At 42.9% G+C, this 7852-nt stretch overlaps 1 protein-coding gene across 1 annotated transcript in view; it reads right to left on the bottom strand.

The window, feature by feature from the left end:
- LOC109033309 (proteasome adapter and scaffold protein ECM29) overlaps positions 1-7852 on the bottom strand; it is a 480922-nt gene that overhangs the window by 243276 nt on the left and 229794 nt on the right. The window lies entirely within an intron of this gene.

The raw sequence follows: 7852 nt of genomic DNA, 5'->3' as shown, positions 1-7852 counted from the left end.
AATTCTTCAAGAAATTTTGAGTCAAATTTCTAGCATGTCTTGTGGTCCACTGAACTGGAAAGTTAGTGCGGTAGCAGATGAACAAAAAAAGACTCAAGTGTGCAGCTTGTGTAATAAAGTTTGAACGATACATCATTCTCTTCGTTTTTTCGTGTAGAATCCGATTTTCAATGTTGTCAAGTTCAAAAATGATGCTGGTGCCCCCAATTCAAGATTGCGCCCAAAATGGCCGCCTCAGGGGTCAAAATTCCAAAATTTGAGAATATTTTCGAGTTTGGTATCCATTTATATGTAATTTTGGTCGTAGAATTCGTAGAATCCGGGAAATCACGCACAGTCGCGACCATGTAGGTGTATAAGGCGCGGCGCGGCGCGGCGATGAAATTGGGTCCGTACGCCTACCAACGGAAAGTGCTTGCCACGGGGGTGCGCTTAAAATTGCGCTCATGGATCTATTTATCACCATACCAAAATGGTCATGGTATTATTTTAAACGTCAGAGAATGATCTTTCTTTAATACTCAGGAGGAGGTTTGTTTCTTCAAACGATTGAAAATTATTGGTCGTTACAAATTTTGGAAATTTGAAAACTTTGTTCGGTTCTTTTGAAAAATACCCGGAAAATTTGATAGGAAACCGCAAGTATATCCGTCTGATTAGTCATCTTCTAACATAGCTTCTAACAAGCCCAAAAGAATGAAAATCAGACGAGAATAGGCCGAAATGTAGCTCGCATATGACTTGCGTAGCACGTTAATTGCCCGTATTGCGCCGTTTTCACTGCGCATCGCGTATCGCGACGCTTCACTTAAATTACCCTAGCGGGTGCATTTTTTTACGCAAAAAATTGTTTTGGTATCAATGTAAAGTAAGACAATTTCCCATCGCTGTCACTTGAGGCAAAAAAGTCATTTTTTCGCTTGATGGGGTTTTCGCTTTTTTTTTTTTGATGGGGAATTCTTCAAGAAATTTTGAGTCAAATTTCTAGCATGTCTTGTGGTCCACTGGACTGGAAAGTTAGTGCTGTAGCAGATGAACAAAAAAAGACTCAAGTGTGCAGCTTGTGTAATAAAGTTTGAACGATACATCATTCTCTTCGTTTTTTCGTGTAGAATCCGATTTTCGATGTTGTCAAGTTCAAAAATGATGCTGGTGCCCCCAATTCAAGATTGCGCCCAAAATGGCCGCCTCAGGGGTCAAAATTCCAAAATTTGAGAATATTGTCGAGTTTGGTATCCATTTATATGTAATTTTGGTCGTAGAATTCGTATTTTGTGTCAATAAATCATTTCAACCCCTTTGGGACCGTCAAATCCAAGATGGCGGCCAAAATTTCAACTCTAAAGGTAATTTCACGAGATGCACCCTTCACTGCCGATTGACGTGTCTTTTTGTATGCACACTGGGTTGTAAGACCTATAATGAAGGTCTGCAATGCCATTACACCCTACGGAGGGCCAGGAGCAACCCCCTCTCCTCTCCAAAACGCCCGCTGGGAGGGGTGTAGATTCCGAATTTCAAGACAGAAATCGTAAATATCTCAAAGTGACAAAAATACTTAAATATGGCAATCGCTCTGGCCTTTATCTTTGAATAAAGAATGCTGTATGGGTTGGGTTAATTTATGTCGAAAGAGTTGGAAATGAATCGGATAATTTAACGGTGATTGACAAATTTCACCGATGTTCTTTTTCAAATGTACGCAGTGGATTCATATTGGCGTCTGTTTCTTTCATTATTTGATAACTGGATAATAGATGGTTCTTTTTGTAATCGATTTTCTTCTAGCAGGAGCGTGCGTTTTGTTGCAGATAACGCAGGAAACTGTAGGTGTAGCTTCTCTTAGGAGACAAAACCCTGCGCTACAAAAAGCACTCTATTGTCCAGTTGTTTTAATTGCAATTAAACTGAATGCGTGCATAAATAATAACATAGGAACTCTGAATGCAGATACATACTTCGTCGGCAAAAAAATTATATTTTTGTGGGAATTTTTAAAAATGAAAAAAACAGACGCCCATCTGAGTCCTTGGCGTACATTAGAAAAAGAATAAGAGTGAAATTTGTCAATTACAATTAAAATCACCAATTCATTTCCAGCTCTTTCGACAAAAATGAACCCAAGCAGCATTTTTAGTCCAAAATGTAGGTCAAAGCGGTTGCCATATTTAAGTATTTTCGTCACTATGGGATATTTACATTTTTTGACTTGAAATTCGAAATCCTCGCCTCAGATTAAAAACAAATCGACACCTTCTATGCCGCTTTGAGAGAATTTCACTGCTCCTATGTGGGCGAAAATTTGGAATAGCGGACCAAGACCAATCCACACAGGTCAGTCATTCCCGTGGACGAGTTTTGGTACTCTACTGCGCAGTGACGTACTATTGAGTGCTTGCAATGTATTTCTTATGGGAGCACCCATTGTGACGTACTATTGAGTGCAGCTGAGTTAGGGCCGGGCGGGGAAGTGGCTTTCAAAAAGATGCGCAATGACTGACCTGTGTGGATTGGTCTTGTAGCGGACATTTCAGGGTGAAAAAAGTCGACAAATCAAGTTCATAATTTCCCTTGGAAGTTGTATTTTCTTATTTCTGGAATCTGAACACGTATATGGTCCCGATGTTATCGGATATTTTTTTTTAATACAGCTTTTCCTAAACAAACTCCAGCTATTTATGACGGTTATGAGCGTGTGGTGGTCATGAGTTTCGAAACATAAATGCTGCACGAGCCGCCATCCATGGAAACGAACATATGAGCACCAGATCTCTATCTTGGATTTCTATCTTGGTTTCTATCTTGGTATAAGGATATGTGCCCTTTAACACATGGCAAGCACGATTTAAATGAAAAACATTTCCAAATACAGGGTGTTTCAGAACACCCGTACCAGGCCTTTTTCTCGGTTGGTATAGGTCGCACGAAGTCGGAGACCGCAGGGTTGAATAGGGAATTGACCCCAAGGAATCCGAATTTCGTGGTCCCGAAACCCCCCCCCCCCTTGGGGAGTAAAGGGGGGGTCACGATGCTGAAAGTCACGGTTCCCGACCGAATTGCGGATGAATCGCATCAGAATTAAAAAGCACGGAAAATTTCACGTGGAATTAACCCCTAAAAATCCAAAATCGGACCATCCAAGGCCCAAAAATGACCCCTAAAGAGGGAAACAGTAACCCCCTCCATAATTTCTCTTTGGTCTCAAAATTGACGTAAATTCTCCAGAAAAAGACGGTTTCCCAAGTAATCGACCTCGAGAAATCCAAATTTCATGGTCCCGAAGCTCCTCTAGCCCCCCTTGGGGAGTAAACGGGGGGGGGGGGGCCCAATTTTAAAAATCGGGGCTCCTTTCCGAATCGCAAATTGATTGCATCCAAATTGAGGAGCAGAACACATTTACATCTTAAGTGACTCCTAAGAGTTCTAATTGACCCCCCTGAACGGCAGAAAGTAACCCCCTGAGGAAGGGGACCTCGCCCCCGCCAAAAATTTCTCAGGATTCCTCTTTGGTCGCAAAACTGACGTCGATTCTCCAAAAAAAGACGGTTTCCCAAGTAATCGACCCCGAGGACTCTAAATTTCATGTTCCCTGAGCTCCTCGGAGCCGATTACATGGGAGACCGTCTTTTTCTGGAGAATCGACGTCAGTTTTGCGACCAAAGAGGAATCCTGAGAAATTTTTGGCGGGGGCGAGGCCCCCTTCCTCAGGGGGTTACTTTCTGCCGTTCAGGGGGGTCAATTAGAACTCTTAGGAGTCACTTAAGATGTAAATGTGTTCTGCTCCTCAATTTGGATGCAATCAATTTGCGATTCGGAAAGGAGCCCCGATTTTTAAAATTGGGCCCCCCCCCCCGTTTACTCCCCAAGGGGGGCTAGAGGAGCTTCGGGACCATGAAATTTGGGTTTCTCGAGGTCGATTACTTGGGAAACCGTCTTTTTCTGGAGAATTTACGTCAATTTGAGACCAAAGAGAAATTATGGAGGGGGTTACTGTTTCCCTCTTTAGGGGGTCATTTTTGGGCCTTGGATGGTCCGATTTTGGATTTTTAGGGGTCAATTCCACGTGAAATTTTTCGTGCTTTTCAATTCTGATGCGATTTATCCGCAATTCGGTCGGGAACCGTGACTTTCAGCATCGTGACCCCCCCTTTACCCCCCAAGGGGGGGTGAGGGGGTTTCGGGACCACGAAATTCGGATTCCTTGGGGTCAATTCCCTATTCAACCCCGCGGTCTCCGACTTCGTGCGACCTATACCAACCGAGAAAAAGGCCTGGTACGGTTGGTCTGAAACACCCTGTATAAAAAAACTAGCGTGACGGTAGGGTGGTCCAAGTTAACATGGGGAAATTTTTTTTTGGCCCAATGAACCGCGACTCAACCTAAATTTGTTCCTTACCATCCAAATATGATACCTGCCAAATATTTTCGTTCTCCGACAATATTAACACGTGCCGACTTGAGGCTGAAAATCTCCCAAAAAATTACATTGATTTAAATGGGGCGAAAATGGGCCGATCCGCGGTATTTCGTTTTTCGGCTGTAAAATGCGCCAAAATGCAAATAACTTGCTCTTAACCTACGAAGATACCTAGAGGCCTATTGCGATTGAGAAAATCACACATTCGACCCACTGGGGGGGGGGGGGGGGGGTCACAGCGGAGCCGATTCCTAGGCCCCGCGGCCCTGCGCGAGGCTCCATGCGCCAAACTGATAAGAGAAGAACGCGCTCGCATTTTCGGGCTCCCTGCTCCCTGATACGCATTGCCGCACTGCAAATTAAATGATGTTATTTCTAGAGTTTGAAAAGCAAATCAACTGACCTGCTGATAAGCACATTGCAACAATGGTTTGCTGGTAAAACTACTGAGTTTTGCAGAAAATCTCATGTTTTCTGGGAGCGGAGTGCATTTGGCAGTCAGAGTCTGCCCGCCGATCGATCATCGATGTTTTCATGATATGTTTGTGAAACTATGGCTCTTTCAAAGCCAACTTTGCGAAAAGAACGAAACGTGTATCTACTCGGCAATTACTCCCCCGTAATTGAAGGGAGTAAACTCCCGTCAAAGAAACAAGTTTTACGCGTATTGTTCTTCAATTTACGAGAAGTCCAGTTAAGTTTACGCGACAGTGCACACCTGGTGGTCCAGGAAGTTATCATTTTCTGGAACAAAGCGAGAATTCCAGTGCATTACAATTCTCATTGTGTTAAAAAAGTGGAGGATCTTTATGAACAATGGAGGTACTTGCAGAAAAATGCGAATAAGTGCCGCGATGTCTTTTTAGAACGTCTCATTATTATAGTTATGTCATCATCATTATTTTCAGTGTTTTTACTCGCTTTAAATTCACTTTAAAAGCATACTCATTCAGTTTTCAATTGATATTTTTTTTAAAATACGCACTGATACTTATCAGCGGGCATCAGAAATTTTCAAGCAAGAACATGTTTTAGCTACTTTACCGTTGTTGCAGTTTTTTATATTTTCGAATATTTTTTAGGTTCTCTCCAAAAAAAATTTTCTAAATGCTATATGTCAAGTGCTGAAACTTGAAATCCGTATTTTATAGGTGCGGTCGAACACAAGTAAGGTGCAACGCTGCTTTTTTATACCAACGTTACAAATTTTAATAATATTAGTCTTGTTTTGCTATTTCTTGCAATTTTCCTAAAAACAGTCTTACGGTGGCAGGTTTTAACATTATCAGAGAGTAAAATAAAACGTGGCCGGCGTCGTTTTTGGATCAAATGGAACTAATTTAGGGAGCGACGCGGTCCATTTCCCGAAGTTGCCCGGAGCGTATCACACTAGCGCATGATGCTTTACGCGGCGCCCCAGCAAATATGAATCGGCTCCGCTGTGACCCCCTCCCCCCCTCCCAATGGGTCGAATGTGTGATTTTCTCATTCACAATAGGCCTCTAGGTATCATCGTAAGTTAAGAGCAAGTTATTTGCATTTTGGCGCATTTTACAGCCAAAAAACGAAATACCGCGGATCGGCCCATTTTCGCCCCATTTAAATCAATGTAATTTTTTGGGAGATTTTCAGCCTCAAGTCGGCACGTGTTAATATTAGCGGAGAACGAAAATATTTGGCAGGTATCATATTTGGATGGTAAGGAACAAATTTAGGTTGAGTCGCGGTTCATTTTCCGAAGTTGCCCAGTTTGGACCACCCTAGCGTGACGGTCGTGAGTTCCCAAGTAAACAGAATTATTACTTGCCGACTAATATTGTTGCGATTCACCAAAAACTTCAACCTGGTAATGATAAATACTTTGTCCCACTTCGGGGCATCCCTGGGCATCACCGACGCCGACCGGATTCCGGTTGCGCTACTTTCACACAGTTTGGTAGGAGCATTTATCTCTAGAGTCTAGCTGTGACGGTCGTGAGTAAACTTTTTCGAACGTTCTTATCCGCTTGTGAACAAATTATAATTATCTATTTATTTATTTACTATGAAGAAACGTAAAACAATATTTCATGATGTGTAAGTTCTCCAATAACGGTTTACTCTTTGAGTTGTAACAGTGCAAGCTAGGAACCATAGTGTCGCAATGCGGGAGACAGTCGTGCATTTGACATCATTCAAAGGGTAAAAAATTACCAAAAAAGAAAGAATTTTAGCCAATTGCTTAATGTTTGTTTTTCGGAAAAAGTGTTTTCTTCATATTCAGGCCAAAAAAATAGGAGTAGAACATATTTATATGCTAATGAAATACCAGGGACGAGAATGTACCTACCATATTTGAAATTTTCGCACATGTAATAAATACGCCCCTCCTAGCGGCCGTTTTGGAGAGGAGAAGGGGTTGCTCCTGGCCCCCATAGGGTGTAATGGCATTCCAGACTTCTAGTTTGCGATTTCCGACTTGGAATTCGGAATCTACGCCTTAAATTACATTAGAATCGACACCTCACATGCCGCTTTGAGAGAACTTCACTGCAACTATGCCCCCCCCTGGCGGCCGTTTTGAAGAAGGTAGGGGATTCCTCCTGGCCCCCCGTAGTGGTAATGGCATTCCAGACCACCAACTTGCGATTTCCGACTCGGAATTCGGAATCCAAGCCTTAAATTACATAAGAATCGACACCTCACATGCCGCTTTGAGAAAATTTCACTGCAACTATGCCCCCCGGCGGCCGTTTTGGAGAGAGGAGGGGGTTGTTCCTGGCCCCGTGTAGGGTGTAATGGCATTCCAGACCCCTAGTTTACGATTTCCGACTTGGAATTCGGAATCTACGCCTCTACTTACTTGAGAGTCGACACCTCACATGACGTCCTGAGAGAATTTCACCATTTATGCCCCCCATGGCAGCCATATTAGAAAGAAGAGGGGGTTAAGGGGGTTCCCCTGGCCCCATATATGGTATAGCCCATTGCAAGTCTCATAATTGCGATTTATGACTTGAAATTTGGATTTTACGACTCAAATTACATAGGAATCAACACCTTTTATGACGTTCTGAGGGAATGTCACTGTTCATGCCCCCCGCGGCGGCCATATTGGAGGGAGGAAGGGGCTGCTCCTGGCCCCCCATACGATGTAATGGCATTGCAGACCTTCATTATAGGTCTTACAACCCAGTTTGCATACAAAAAGACACGTCAATCGGCAGTGAAGGGTGCATCTCGTGAAATTACCTTTAGAGTTGAAATTTTGGCCGCCATCTTGGATTTGACGGTCCCAAAGGGGTTGAAATGATTTATTGACACAAAATACGAATTCTACGACCAAAATTACATATAAATGGATACCAAACTCGAAAATATTCTCAAATTTTGGAATTTTGACCCCTGAGGCGGCCATTTTGGGCGCAATCTTGAATTGGGGGCACCAGCATCAT

This window comes from Bemisia tabaci, chromosome 1 (assembly GCF_918797505.1).
Source record: "Bemisia tabaci chromosome 1, PGI_BMITA_v3".
Taxonomy (NCBI): domain Eukaryota; kingdom Metazoa; phylum Arthropoda; class Insecta; order Hemiptera; family Aleyrodidae; genus Bemisia; species Bemisia tabaci.
This window is presented reverse-complemented; position numbering and strand designations above follow the sequence as displayed.